Raw genomic sequence first — 13,749 nt, forward strand, 5'->3', positions numbered from 1 at the left:
TTGTAACTCTTGGACGTCAAGTCAAAGATCTTTATTCGGATATAAAAAACATCCATAAAAGTACATATAAATCACAACAATCATCCATAAAAACATTTAGAGAATTATAAAAAATGACTTAGTTAATCTAGAGATGTGGATATTTCATACAATACGAATATCATAATAAAGACAATAATCTACAATAGAAGTACAATATAATTAAGACTAGAATAGGCCACAGTAAAAACAAACCATGGCTAGTTAGCTATGGCCTGTACAAGGGAACAGTCACTGGTGAAAAAAATGCAATGTGCAAAAGATGCAAAAAAATAGAGCAGACTTATCAGGCCACATTCATTGTTGCTCGGGATCGAACAGCAGAGTGAAAGAAACAACTGACTCTAAAGATTACATCACCACAGCTTAGCATCAATAGGTCACTAAATGCTTGTTTAAAATCCGTCAGACAATTCTTTTTAAAATAAGGTATTAAGTAATGTTTAGTGTATTTTACATAGAAACCACAAAAGAATGTAAAATGTAACTGGCTTTGTTTGCCGCCTAGTTTACAGGGACAGTTTATATATTCCGAATTTTTAATGTAGCCTAAAGGGAAGCAAAGAAGATTTTTAATGCTCCCGTCCCTGAACCGAAACAACAAGCTCCTATTCCATTTGCCCAGTTTCTTTCGCAGGTAACCCTGGGGCATATTTTGGGGCCTGCCACGTGATTCCAAAAGAGGGGTGTACCTTATGATAGCTGGTTTGACAAACTCAATCTTTTCTCTATTTTTCCGGTACAGATCATACAACGCCCGTTTTACTAAGTTCTTATGTGTGCAGTCAATGGTTTGAGGTGTTAAGAATAGGTGCTCCATCTCCACACTTACTAAACTTTTCTCGACTGCCCTGAGCCAAGGGATATAAATGGCACGCTCACATTTTAGGCAGTCCGAGATGATATCACGGGTCAAGGAGGCAGCAGGGTTCCGCCATATTTTCAACCAAAACAGGGCGGGTCTAGATCTTATAAAGTCTTCTATATAGGGGAGATTCAGTTCTCTATGACACACATAAGATGGTGCCGAAATGACCCCACCCAAGACCCTCCTGCAGAATCTGTTCTCTTTGGTCTGTATATTAATACAGTTCGAATACCCCCACACCTCAGCACCATAAGTCCCTGTCGGTAAGCACTGGGTTTTATAAATTTGTAGCAATGGTAAGACAACTTCAGCATGTTTAGGTTGACGGAGGGTGATTATAGAGTTGATGGCTTTTCCCAGTTTATTTCTCCCCCTGGCGACATGAGGTTGCCAGGATCCAAAATCGGAGAACAACAGGCCTAAATAAGGAAAAGTGCAAGTGCTGTTTAAAATATTGTTCCCTGACATGACATGGCGAATTCTGTGTTTCTTTGGGCCACAAGACATTATGTAGGATTTTTTAAAATTAGTACATAAGCCGAGGTCGGCCATATATGAGACAAAACCTGATAATAAAGTGCGTAATGCATTGGGTGTGCGGCCCATGAGGACCGCATCATCCGTATAGAGGAGTGCGGGGAATGGTTTACCGTTGATGTATGGAATATCACTGGTTAATTTGCATAAGGTATTATTTAGTTCGTTTATATACAAAATAAAAAGCAGGGGGGCCAAGACGCAACCCTGTCTGACCCCCCTGCCAATTAGAATGTCACCCGAGACCTCGCCATCATTGTTTATTCGAACGCGGGCTTTCAAGTCACTATGTAAGTGGGCCAAAAAATAAACCAAAGATTCGTCTAAACCATAATTCAACAGGACTGACCATAAACGGGAACGATTAACAAAATCAAAAGCAGAACTTAAATCCATAAACCCTAAATACAATGGGGATTTTTTAGCAATGGTATATTTGGCCAGTATTAAATTTAAATTTAAACATTGCTCCACAGTCCCTACATTGCTTCTAAAGCCTAATTGGCATGGGTGCAGGATCATATTTTCTTCAGCCCAGGTTCTGATCTTGTTAAAAATAACTCTACCTAAAATCTTTAGGGTATTATCTATTAGGGATATTGGGCGATAACAACCAGGGTCAAGTCTGTCGCCTTTTTTAAAAATTGGCACGATAATGCTGTTGGACCAGGAACTTGGGGGTGGAGTATGGGATAAATTATTAAAGATGTTACACAATAAGGTGACCAAAAGTCAGCCTCTGATTTTATTAAATCAATGGATAGTCCATCAGGACCAGGAGCTTTGTTCCCCGCACTTTGTAAAATAGTATCTTCCACCTCTGTTATAGAAATATTAAGTGTATTGAAGGGCTGAGAAAATTCCGTGGAAGAATACGGCGCAGCATATATATTAGAAAAGTGCTCCACCCACAAGTCGCCAGGTATATTACAATTTATGGGAGTGATATTAGATCCGATTGATCTCAGATTCTTAACCTCACTCCAGAATCCAGCGGCATCTTTCAGTGCCGATGTACGCACAAGGGTTTCCCAACGGTCTATTAGAAGCTCTTCCGATCTTGTTTTTAAAGTACGCTTATAACTTAATCTTAGTGTCCTCACCAGGGACAGGTCCCGTGGTTCAGCTCTAAGAGCAGCCCTAAATTCCCGGTTAGCTTTGGAGCATGAGTTGTCGAACCACCTAGGGTATTTGACATTGTTGGCTGGGGCTGGTTTAGAGATCTCCTTTTTTATAGCCTTACATAGCCCTGTAAAAGCCTCAACAATGTCATGTCCGGGGCTATCAGAGGATAAACAAATAGACACTAGTATAGGGTGTTCCTTGATAATACGAGCTAAAACCCCCTTATTGTCTATCCCCTTCCAGACCACCCTCAGTTTATCTGTCGATGCTACTAAATTTTTTGCCCCGATTTCACTACTGTTCCCTTGTTTTTTAATAGTTTTAAAAATAAATGAAATTGGGTGATGGTCACTATATATGGTACTGACGACTGCCGCCTCTAATAAGAGGTCCACAAGCAGGGAGGATATGAAAACATGGTCTATTGTGGTTGAACACCCGCGCCCGACATATGTGGCCACGGGTCCATTGTTTACAGCAATGTTAGCCTTCTCCATAACATTGACCAAGTCCCGTGTGGCTAAATGGTTAAGCAGTTCTTCACCTCTTTTGCAAGGAGGGGTTCTAAAGTGAATATGTGCATTAAAATCACCTCCCAGACAAATGCCATCGAGTTTGCCATACTTTTGGCCATCAACAATTCCATCAATAAAATCAAACAATCTTATAAAATTTTTGTTTGGATGAGTTGTGAAATCGTTATTATAAAAGTTAATTAAACATAATTTGATCCTACCAATATAGAGCAAAACCTGGAAATTCATATCATTAGTTTGCAAGGGTTCAACTTTATCTCCTGCCCTAATCTTAACCCAAATAGATCATCCCCCACTAGGTCTGCCCATGACCGGAATGGGTACGATCTGGTTGTGGCAGCTATAACCCTCAAAAAGCAAAGAGCGAGTGCACCAATTTTCTTGAAACATTAAAATATCAAAGTTAATCACACTGTGGCAGGGTTGGATGGGGATAAAGGAAGATGGCGCTCAAACGTGTGCACTGTGAGTTTTCACTGTGAAAAAGTAGGTGTGGTGCTGTCAGGTCAGGGGTACCAACCCAAGGAAACCCCTGCAATCAAGTGGGAGAGACCCGCTCAAGAGAACAAAAGACAAAGTCCTGCGCACACAATCAGGATAAAGCTATTAATAGCATCTGATAGAGGAATGAACAAGACTCAGAGTCTGTAGGATTTTGAAAAGAGAAGGTCGACATCAGCAGAATTTTGAGAAAAGTATTCTTTATGTATGTCAATGTCTGACCAATACATAGCACACAATTATTCAGCCGACACGTGTTTCGTCACACTGTGTAAAGATGTGACTCTTCAGGGCTGTTGTTGTAGATAGGCGTGGACTTCAAACTCGTTAATGAGTGTGGCAAGGTGAGGGTGCGGTACAAAAAGACCGACCACCCGATGTGGTGAGGTAGGCGGCGATGTGGTTCCCACATCCTGAAATCGGTGGATCCACAACCCGCGATCCACATACGCACCCGAGTGTACAGCCATTCACCTAAGAGGCTGGTACACATCACCGCCTACCTCACCACATCGGGTGGTCGGTCTTTTCGTACCGCACCCTCACCTTGCCACACTCATTAACGAGTTTGAAGTCCACGCCTATCTACAACAACAGCCCTGAAGAGTCACATCTTTACACAGTGTGACGAAACACGTGTCGGCTGAATAATTGTGTGCTATGTATTGGTCAGACATTGACATACATAAAGAATACTTTTCTCAAAATTCTGCTGATGTCGACCTTCTCTTTTCAAAATCCTACAGACTCTGAGTCTTGTTCATTCCTCTATCAGATGCTATTAATAGCTTTATACTGATTGTGTGCGCAGGACTTTGTCTTTTAAAATATCAAAGTTGATAACCCAATCTGCCCAGTCCATGATTTTCGTTTTCGCTTTGAGACCGGCAATATTCCAGCTCAGAAATGTCAAATTATCAGACGGTATAGGAATAGCAGAGGCATGGGCAGTTATTTTAAAACGGGATGGCGACACTAACGCTCTAATGCCATTAAACACAGATGAGGTAGAGCAGATTGACAATTCGTCCAGCGGGCCAGGTATATTAATATGATCCCCAGCTGTTGAGCTTGGAAAAACAGCTGGAGGTCAATCCAAAGTGCCCGGCTCAGATAATACACTAAATCTATTATACAGTGGATATGGTAGTGGGGCTGGGCTAAATGATCTCTGGGTGGGCCTATAAAAGTAACCCAAAGGCAATAGGGTTATAACAGTAGGTGGGCTAAAATAGGTGTTATTGCTACTAAGAATGAATTTAACGGTGGTAGGGTGTCTAAGGCTAATTACAATACAGTCACCACGGATGTTCTTAGATGAGGGACCAACCCAGCTCACCCGGCGGACTGACAAAATTTCATTCGAGATGTTAGGCCCTACCCCTTTATGTTTAGTCAACCAGTCAATACACTTGTTGTTCAACTGGGCCCAGGACTCACCTTGATCCTCCCTGAGCGGTGGTACACCCGCCAAAATTAAGACATATGGGCAAGCAGCAGGGGGTAAATGAAGAGCAGGCCCCAGATGTTTTAAGGGCCTAGTAACAGCGGCTTGGCGCTTGTCTGAGCCAGAGATGGTGGGTGCCCCCAGCCTCAAAAGAGGCACGGTGGGTCCGCCCTTAGAGGTATCGACGGCCACACTAATGGGGCAAGGTGGTTCAGCTGCTGCAGCCTGGGTGTGCTGTGGTGACATGGAAGATTGAATGTTCCTGACGATGTCACCCCTGGGTACGATGTTAGATGTAGGTGTGCAACTGATAGTGTTAGGCCTATCACCCGAAAAGCCCTTACTGACGACTTCCAGATCTTTCAGTAGACGTTCTCCCCTCATTAGGTCAAGAGTGATAACCCCTTTCCTTTTTGCATCCTCATTTTTTACCAGGTTTTCCAGTCTATCTAACCTTTTAAAAATAAGATTAAACTGTTTTATCATTTGACTTTCCATTTGTTTAAAAATAGTATCAACTATAGTCTCAATGAAATTCTCATTTGGCTTTTTTTGAGTAGAGTTTTCAATTGTGGGCTCAGTCTGTGTGCAAGCCGAGTTATGTCCTTGTTTAGGGGAAGTTGTATCTAGAGGCCCCACAACAGATTGCATAGACTCATTAATAATGCTGGCACCCCCTGGCGGTTGTTTCCCTCTAGTCCACATGCTCAGGGGGGTCGGTTGGCTCTTGTTACGAGAGGGTTGTCTCTTTTTATTAACTGTTGGTTTCGAGGGACCTCTTTTCCTTTTCTCTCCAATAGTCTTGTTACTCAGGAACGGAGGAGGGATAGACTTGTATGCAGCGGGATCAGGTTGTGAGTCAATAATAAATGGACAACATCTGCTCCCTGGTAACGTAGTCACCGAATTGACCAAGTTAGGTTTGATGACTGTAACCACAGGGAAAAGCGGCAAACAGTTGATAGCACTTGTTTGCTGGGGTTCAGAGTGTGAACGAATAAGCTCCATGGACATTCTCCTCTCAGTATTGGCAATTTCGTTGGAGACCATATTAAAGGCATTATCCAGCATGCTTTCCAATGACAGTGGAGGAACCGGGGGGCCCACCGATACCTGTGTGAATGAACTAGCATTTCTTTTCCCCATGATAGTTAATTCAGAGCTCACCTTTGTAGCAGGTTAGAGGGGTGGCCCGCCCGAACACTGCTGACCTCTGAGGGCCTCAGAGGGCCCGCCCTTTGCCCGGGCTTAGCCCGGCGCGGACCCGCGAGGCGGTGGCTCAGCTGTAATTTATGCGCCTCCAGGTGCGAGACGGCGGGAGGCGGCTTCCTGTTCCGCCGCTGGGAATGCTGGGAAACGTAGTCCCCCTCCACACGGCGGCCGCGTTAGAATGACGGCGGCGGGAGGGAGACAGTCAGCGGCCGTGGAAGTGTACCCAGGGAAATGCGGGTAGGGTGTCGCCTCGAACAGTGTCTGCTTTCAAATGGAAATAACTCGCCCGCTCTGCCAGTGGCTCAGCTGTAATTTATGCGCCGCCAGGCGCGAGACTCCGGGAGGCGGCTTCCTGTTCCGCCGCTGGGAATGCTGGGAAACGTAGTCCCCCTCCACACGGCGGCCGCGTTAGAATGGCGGCGGCGGGAGGGAGACAGGCAGCGGCCGTGGAAGTGTGCCCAGGGAAATGCGGGTAGGGTGTCGCCTCGAACAGTGTCTGCTTTCAAATGGAAATAACATCATTTAAGGGTCATCTCATTGTTCTTTACCACTGCAGATTTCTGTTCGACCTTGGGAACTTGGTTTCTTCTGACTGAGGCTGTAAAAGAACGTGTCTGCATTGATGCACTCTGCCGCAGCAGCACCCACGCGATACAGAATCTAAAAAGTTGCAAACTCAAAACCTAATGCAGCTCACAAAAATTAATATAATTAGGTTAGACGGAAAGGAGGATACCCAGAAAAAAGTCTGGCATGCGCGTGCAGCCATTAAAATTGGAATGTCTTTCTTACTTGAAGTAATGTAACACACTGCTGCTACACGTGAAGGACCCGCACCGAGGCCTGGGTCCTCTCATCATTCAGCAAGATGACGTCAGCCGGACCCGGCTCTGGGATGCTGGCGCATCCACCGTTGGCTTCCGCTAGACAGACACAAGGGCTGCCCAGACCATTAGAGCCAAGACATTTCTCCCTTAGCTGCAGCTATGGTAACTGAAGCTCACGCTCCAACTCTATCTATTTTGAAAGTATGCTTCAGTTGATGTACCTATGCAAAATGGTACTCTCCGTTTGCCACCATCTAAATGTTTAGCACCACCCGACCAATTTTAAAGTGTAGCAGATTTACAACCGCTGTTGGTTGCCCCAGGCATCGTGACAATGAGGTGGGCTAGCGAGCAGCTGAAAACACACTAGTGTCTGACTGCAGTAGAGAAGGTGCAATGTCACGGGCTCCCATCCTGCACACATTTTCAGCAAACCACTATGTCCTATTACGTTAAAAACTTAGAAAGAAGGGCACGGCTCATAAGGAAGAACCTCTAACCACATATGTAATTATTCCGGGAAATTAATTTTCTTTAAAAGCAAAAAAGGGAATCCTTAATAAAACAAACGCGCGCGCCTCGTGCTGAAAGTGAAAAAAACGAGGAGAGGAGGAGGCAGCAGCGGAAGGGGAGAGAGGAGGGGGCCTGCGCCTGTTTTCCTTGCGGGAGCGAGCAGGAACCACCTGTTAATTACAAACAGATGGTTTTAAAGCTCACTACCGCAAGGGAATCGCCAAACGTGCACGTGTTGCCATTCAAAGAAATGCAATGCGTGCACGTTTTTGCCTGAAAAATGGAATCGATTTCTAAAGGTCTCCTCCTATGCAGCGCATGCACGCTGCTTAGGCGAGACCTAAAAAGGAAGTGGGTAAAATGACTGCAGTAGCATGTAAAGAGCCAGCGCATCTTTAATGTTTGCTTCCTCCCTAGAAGACAGATTTGAGACGTCAGCCCTCAGCTCCTCGTTTGAATGTTGCCTGATGCGACGTGCTGGCTCCTCCTAATGGAAGCAGAGTATTGTTATCTCAGAGGTAAGGGCGCCGCCACAGCCATTAAGGCCTGCCAGGTTGCAGACCGGAATCTGTTCTAAATCATATGCTTTCCTAACTCCTGCCACCAGATGACTGGAGCCAGAATTGTTGTAAAAAGAACAAGCATTTGCAATGCAATAGGTCTCGCATTTACACGAGTTTGAGCTATTGGCATTGTAGATTACAATGCCTTTTATTAATGTGTTGGTTTTTTAAACAAATAAATAAAAGGCATTGCGAAACCTATCATTTGCAAGAGTTTATAATAAAAGGCATTGTAATCTACAATGTCAATAGCTCAAACTCGCATTGCAAATGCTTGTTTATATTACGTTTGAATCCTTGCATTCACTAAGTGTAAATTATCGTTATCAGCGGATCACCCCAGTACCTACTTAAATAGGCGCCATTATACACGAGAGGCGAGCTGTCTGTGAAATATTTTGCCGTGGGCTGGCCCTTCCTGGTAGAGCAGAGAATAGAGCTGTCTGGACGGGAGTTGTAAGCTGCTTTCCACCAAAATTCATTATTGGGCACGGCAGGCAGGGAGGCAGCAAAATAGAAGCAGTAACGACACTGTGCTATGGACATTTTATGTCACTGGAAGCAGAAAGCGCCCAGTCGACACGGACAAGGACTCGTGGCCCTGTTCCAGATTCACTGGAAATTACCACGTACCAGTGATCATTCAGGAAAAGGCACGGCTTTGTTGCAATCAGAACTAGGCAAAGTTGTAGCTCTCTCGCACCTTTTAGCAGCTCCTGTTACACACGCTGCTGCTGCCTTGGTGCTGAAAGTTAAACACCAGAATGGCACTATCCCTTTAACTGAACTACCTTTGAATTAGCTGGGGGTGGCGCAGAGCTCCAGGGTCCCGAGGCAAACAAATGTCTGTGAATGCGAAAGGGCTGGGTTAGCGACAAACCGCTGACTATTCGGGTGAAAGATAAGAGCACACATGGCGTCAGGCAGTGGGAGGCCTCCTTTGTTAATTAGTGGTTAGTGGTGGTTGCAGAAGTTGCAGGCAGGTAAACAAGTGCAAAGAAAGTTCTCCTCATTGTTAGCCATACCCAGGGCTTTAAGACAATTTGGCCACTGCCATCTTGCTTTAGTAGCCGAAACTTCCCATGTCAATAGAGTTGAGGGAGTTGTTGTAGGCAGAAGTGATGCAGCAAGCAACACTAGGGTGAATTGTGCATGCTACTTCTCTGTCACCACCATGAAAGTATGTCCCTGTTGTCATCAGAGAAGACACGTGCTGGGCGCGTTTGCAGCCTCCCATTGCAACAAAACACCTACATCCATCCTCACATCTAGTCATTCTCTGTTCATCCACGTACCACTCACCCATCCAAAAATCCAACCATTTACCAACCATGGTTGTGTGTTTGCGTGAGCCCATCTCTGTGTTGTCTGACGGTATGAGTTTTGTGTGTGTGTTTACGCTTTTAGTTATATTTTCTGTGTGCGCGTGGGAGTCTGTATATGCAATATCTGTTCACGCATCCAAGCACATCACACTACATCATAAGCCATTGCAACATAATAGAACAAATTAGTTAGACAGCTAACATAATCCATGCCTGTTGGCTTTGACAATGCTTGTGCTTTATAACGTTATTCGCTTCACTGCGCCAGGGAGACATAATCACATTCACACGTAGTTAAAGTGCCTGCTCATCATTCAGTGTAACTCCTCAAGGAAACAAACGTGGGAAAGCAGAAAATATTGCACAGGAAGGAGGCCGAGCAAACAAGTGTTAACAAATATTTAGCAAGAAGGTGTCCCAGATTTCAGAGGCAGCCTGACCCCATTTGGGAGGAAGGAGCCAGCCTTTATCTGAGACAAGCAGGCAGGAAGAGGCTCGGTGGGGGATGACAGCCCACCTACCAGGCTCGGCTGGGCTTTATTTGTACGCAAAAGATGTTGCCGCAACATGAAAGAGTTGGCAAAAGCCCATCTGCTGTGTTGAAACGGCGGAAAACAAATCTGTGTGCAGAGAGCATGATGGGACTTCGAGATTAGCACAATTTCGTGGTGGGCTAATGTGGTGATGTGTTCCAGTTAATAGAATGCCTATGGTCTGTGATGTCATTTAGAATGTTTTCTAGGGCTATCTTTGAATGTTAGTGTGACAGTTGTCTCCGGGGCTTCGGCGGTGCTTGGGACGGCTCTCTGTATGTCTCAATAAACTCTTTCAAAAAATATATTTACAAAATCTTAGCGAGACAGCACAGCACGCACTGACAAACTCGAGAGTTTTTACTTTTTTCATAGTAAATAGACCATTTAAGCTGATCCGGTTTTCTTTCGTTCATTTTGGGCTTTTCTTTAAATGACATTTTCTTTTATTTGTTTACTTTGAGGAAGTGCCTCGAGCGGCAGCAATGCACTACCCTTAGAACAAGGAGGAGTGAAAAAGAAAGGCAGTGCATGAAGGAAAACCAATGCGAACCCCATAGTTGCTTAATGAATTGCGCGCCTGTCTCATGCCTCTGTGGATTTGAAATGGATGTCAAGGAGGCAGATCAAGCATTGAGGTAGAGGGGGAGCGGGGTGGATAGCGTGTTGCGAGGGGCTGGCTGGAAATGAATGGCAGACAAGAGCTGACAACAGGGTGCAAGACGAAGAGGGCTTGACAGGGATACATTCAGCGAGCGGCACAAAGAGGGCGGGCACGTGTGGGACAGTGCAAGGACAAAAATGGTGAGGGACAGAGGAGCATTGAGAGAAGGGGGCTGCAGAGAGGGGAGTAGTAAAGCCAGGTCGTGAGAGAGAAATGGGGAAGACAAACCTCTGCGATCAGCTGTCCTGCAGTTCCCCTGGGGCACAAGCAGGCATCCACTTCTGTCAGGACAGCTGATCGTAGCAAAAAGACAGAAGTGGATGCCTGCTTGTGCCCCGGGGGGACTGACATTAAAAAAAAGACTCGCGAAGCGTCATTTTCGTTGCTATGGCAACAAAATGGTGCGTCGCGAGGGGCTGGCAGTGCTTTTCAGGCTGCCAAATGGTGCGCGCGCCCGGCGCACATGCACTGTATTTTGAGGCCTGAAAAGCACTAGTTTGCACTTCCAGATCCCCCTTTTACAAAAGCTCTCGCGAGAGCAGCGCTAAAGCGCTGGCTCAGGCCAGACCTAAAAACAACCCAACCCCCCGGGTGTCGACTCAGTACTGTAACTGTAATCACCTCCTTTCAGACATCAAACCGGGAACGTGCAGTGGGCTAACGCCATTTGCTCTTTGGCTGTGTAAAAGGCAGCATTATTTAATGAAAGCCAGACTTCTGTACTATTGTTACAGGTAAGTAATGTTGCATCCACAAGCACTTCAGAGAGGGCGCGTCATTATCTGCTCATGAAAGCACTGTCCCATGCTGGCCCTGCTTCAGAAATCTGGTACATTTGAGGTGGAGGCGGCTGACCTGGCACCGCCATTGAAAAGATTTTTTCAGGGAAGTGAACCAGAACAACCTGATATTTACCGATTTTTTTAAAAAAAAGAAAACCATACACTCTGCCAAGTAGGAAAGAGCCAGTCCTCGCAGATGACATACATGTGTCTCAATGCTCGCCTCTTCCCTGTTTTGGCAATGATATTCCTAAAACCGAAACACAAACTCCCCCTCACCTAGCATCCCTCCCCTTGCCCGACTGTTTATGGGTTTTCAGAGGCAATTGCTGTTATGATTTTAAGGTTGTATAATATTAGAATATCATTTATACAGCGGTTTCTAATCCTGATGAGCAGGAGAATCAAATGACCTTTTCTTTGCCAGGTGTTATTAAGACAATACACAGTCACAGGCAATCTTGCAAATCCTGCATATAGGAAAGGGTGAAATTAAGGGGCGTGAGACTGCCATATCTGTACCAAGTAAGAGAGAGATGTTGTCAAAGGACTGCGCGTTCACGGTATTGCGGCAGCCAGGCATCGTAATACTATATCTCTAAAGTATAACAACACAGGGTGATGCCAGAATAGAATCAGTGACTTACACCTTCTCCCTGACAATGCTTTTTACAAGTGTCCCCTGCCGCCAGCATGTAGCTCTTCCTCTCTCTAACTCTTTTACTCTCTATCTCATCCTCTCTGTTCACTCTGCCTCTCACTTAAATACCCAAATAACTATCTCTATATACTATCTCGCTCATCCTTTCTATCACTTCCGTACTCGCAATCTCTTTCACATAAGTAAAACACATTTCCATTGCAACGCCAAAAGCTCTAACTCCTATTGCATTGCAAATGCTTGTTTTAAAATGGCGTTTTGCAACTTCTATGTGTGCTGCATTAAGTAGCACACATAGAAGTTACAAAACAGCATTTGAAGATTGTTTATGTGCATGAAGGGGACCTTCCTGTACATAAACAATCCTTCTCTGCACGCAGACGCCCTTGCACTATGGTGCATGGATGCCTGCGTTGGCGCTAGGCTGCTAAGTGTAGCGCCATCGCAGGGGGAAACGCAGGGCTGCACCATATTGTTGTAAATATGGTGCAGCCCTGCTTTTCTGAAGTGGCGGAGCTCGGCGTTAAGCCATGATGGCTAACGCCTCACTCCGCCACTTCCCTTGTGAATATGCCCCACAGTGTCCACTTTTTATGCTGAAAAACAGTGATATTGCAAAACGTATTTTACAGCAACAAAGTATCTTTGGCTCTGAGAAGTAAGTATACAAAAGTCATATTCCTGTACACCATTGGTCTCGGATTTAGTCACTGAGCGTGTGTCGTCATTTCTTGCCTGTGTGCGTACAACAAACGGTTAACATAGCCCTCTGATAAGCTTACTTTTACCTCTGCCTACCTTTGGGGGTCCACTGGGCTCTGTGCACACTATATCTTACTTTGGTACAGTGCATACAGAGCCAGCTTCCCACAGGATGTTCATGTATGTGCTAGGGCAAGTTAACCATGTTGCATTGTGACATCAATGACGACGCGTAGGTGAACATGTATGATTGTCGACTTCTGCCATCATTTGTCTGTCGAGCAGCCCCTCATAGCTGTTGGCAAAAGGGGAGAGCTGTGAGTGTGAGAGGAGTATCTAAATTAATGTGAGTGAAAGAAAACAAAAATCAGACTTTTCTGTGGGGAAAACACGTTTTATTACCTGCTTTTGAAAGAGAAACACCCTGAGCATTATTTCTGGTTGTAAATGTACAAACCTGTGCATATTGTGAAATCTAGAGCGCCAAGAAGTCAAGTGGTGGACAGTAGTGAGGTGGCGCGTGTGTTCCGATGCCCTGTATGGCTGACTGTGTGGATGACGTCATAGCCTGTAGGAAGCTAGGCGAGAGGGAGGGGGGGGGACCCAACATGTAAGGGCGAGTTTACCCCCCCTGAGCGGCTCCAGACCCTGGGGTGAAGGTCTTTGCTCCCCAGCTGCACCAGACGCTAGAAATGATTCAAGTATTCAGTACATCGAATGATTGGAGTCAAGTCAATTCAGATATTTTGGTGTCGCTCTGCTACGTCTTCAGTTCGCGAGTCTGGAATCACATTTTTGGGAGGGAGAGGCTTGAGCAAACGCCCCTTGAAAGTAACATTATTCCCGATGAAAGGCGCGTCACATGAGTAAAACCGGTTTCTCTGGTCAAGATGTTTCCCGTCCATTGTCCCTGC

At 45.4% G+C, this 13,749-nt stretch overlaps 1 protein-coding gene across 1 annotated transcript in view; it reads left to right on the forward strand.

Annotated features, from left to right (window-relative positions):
- LOC146830203 (uncharacterized) overlaps positions 1–13,749 on the forward strand; it is a 191,604-nt gene that overhangs the window by 40,352 nt on the left and 137,503 nt on the right. The gene's annotated exons all lie outside the window — the stretch shown is intronic.

This window comes from Triturus cristatus, chromosome 5_1 (genome assembly GCF_964204655.1).
Source record: "Triturus cristatus chromosome 5_1, aTriCri1.1, whole genome shotgun sequence".
NCBI classification, from domain to species: domain Eukaryota; kingdom Metazoa; phylum Chordata; class Amphibia; order Caudata; family Salamandridae; genus Triturus; species Triturus cristatus.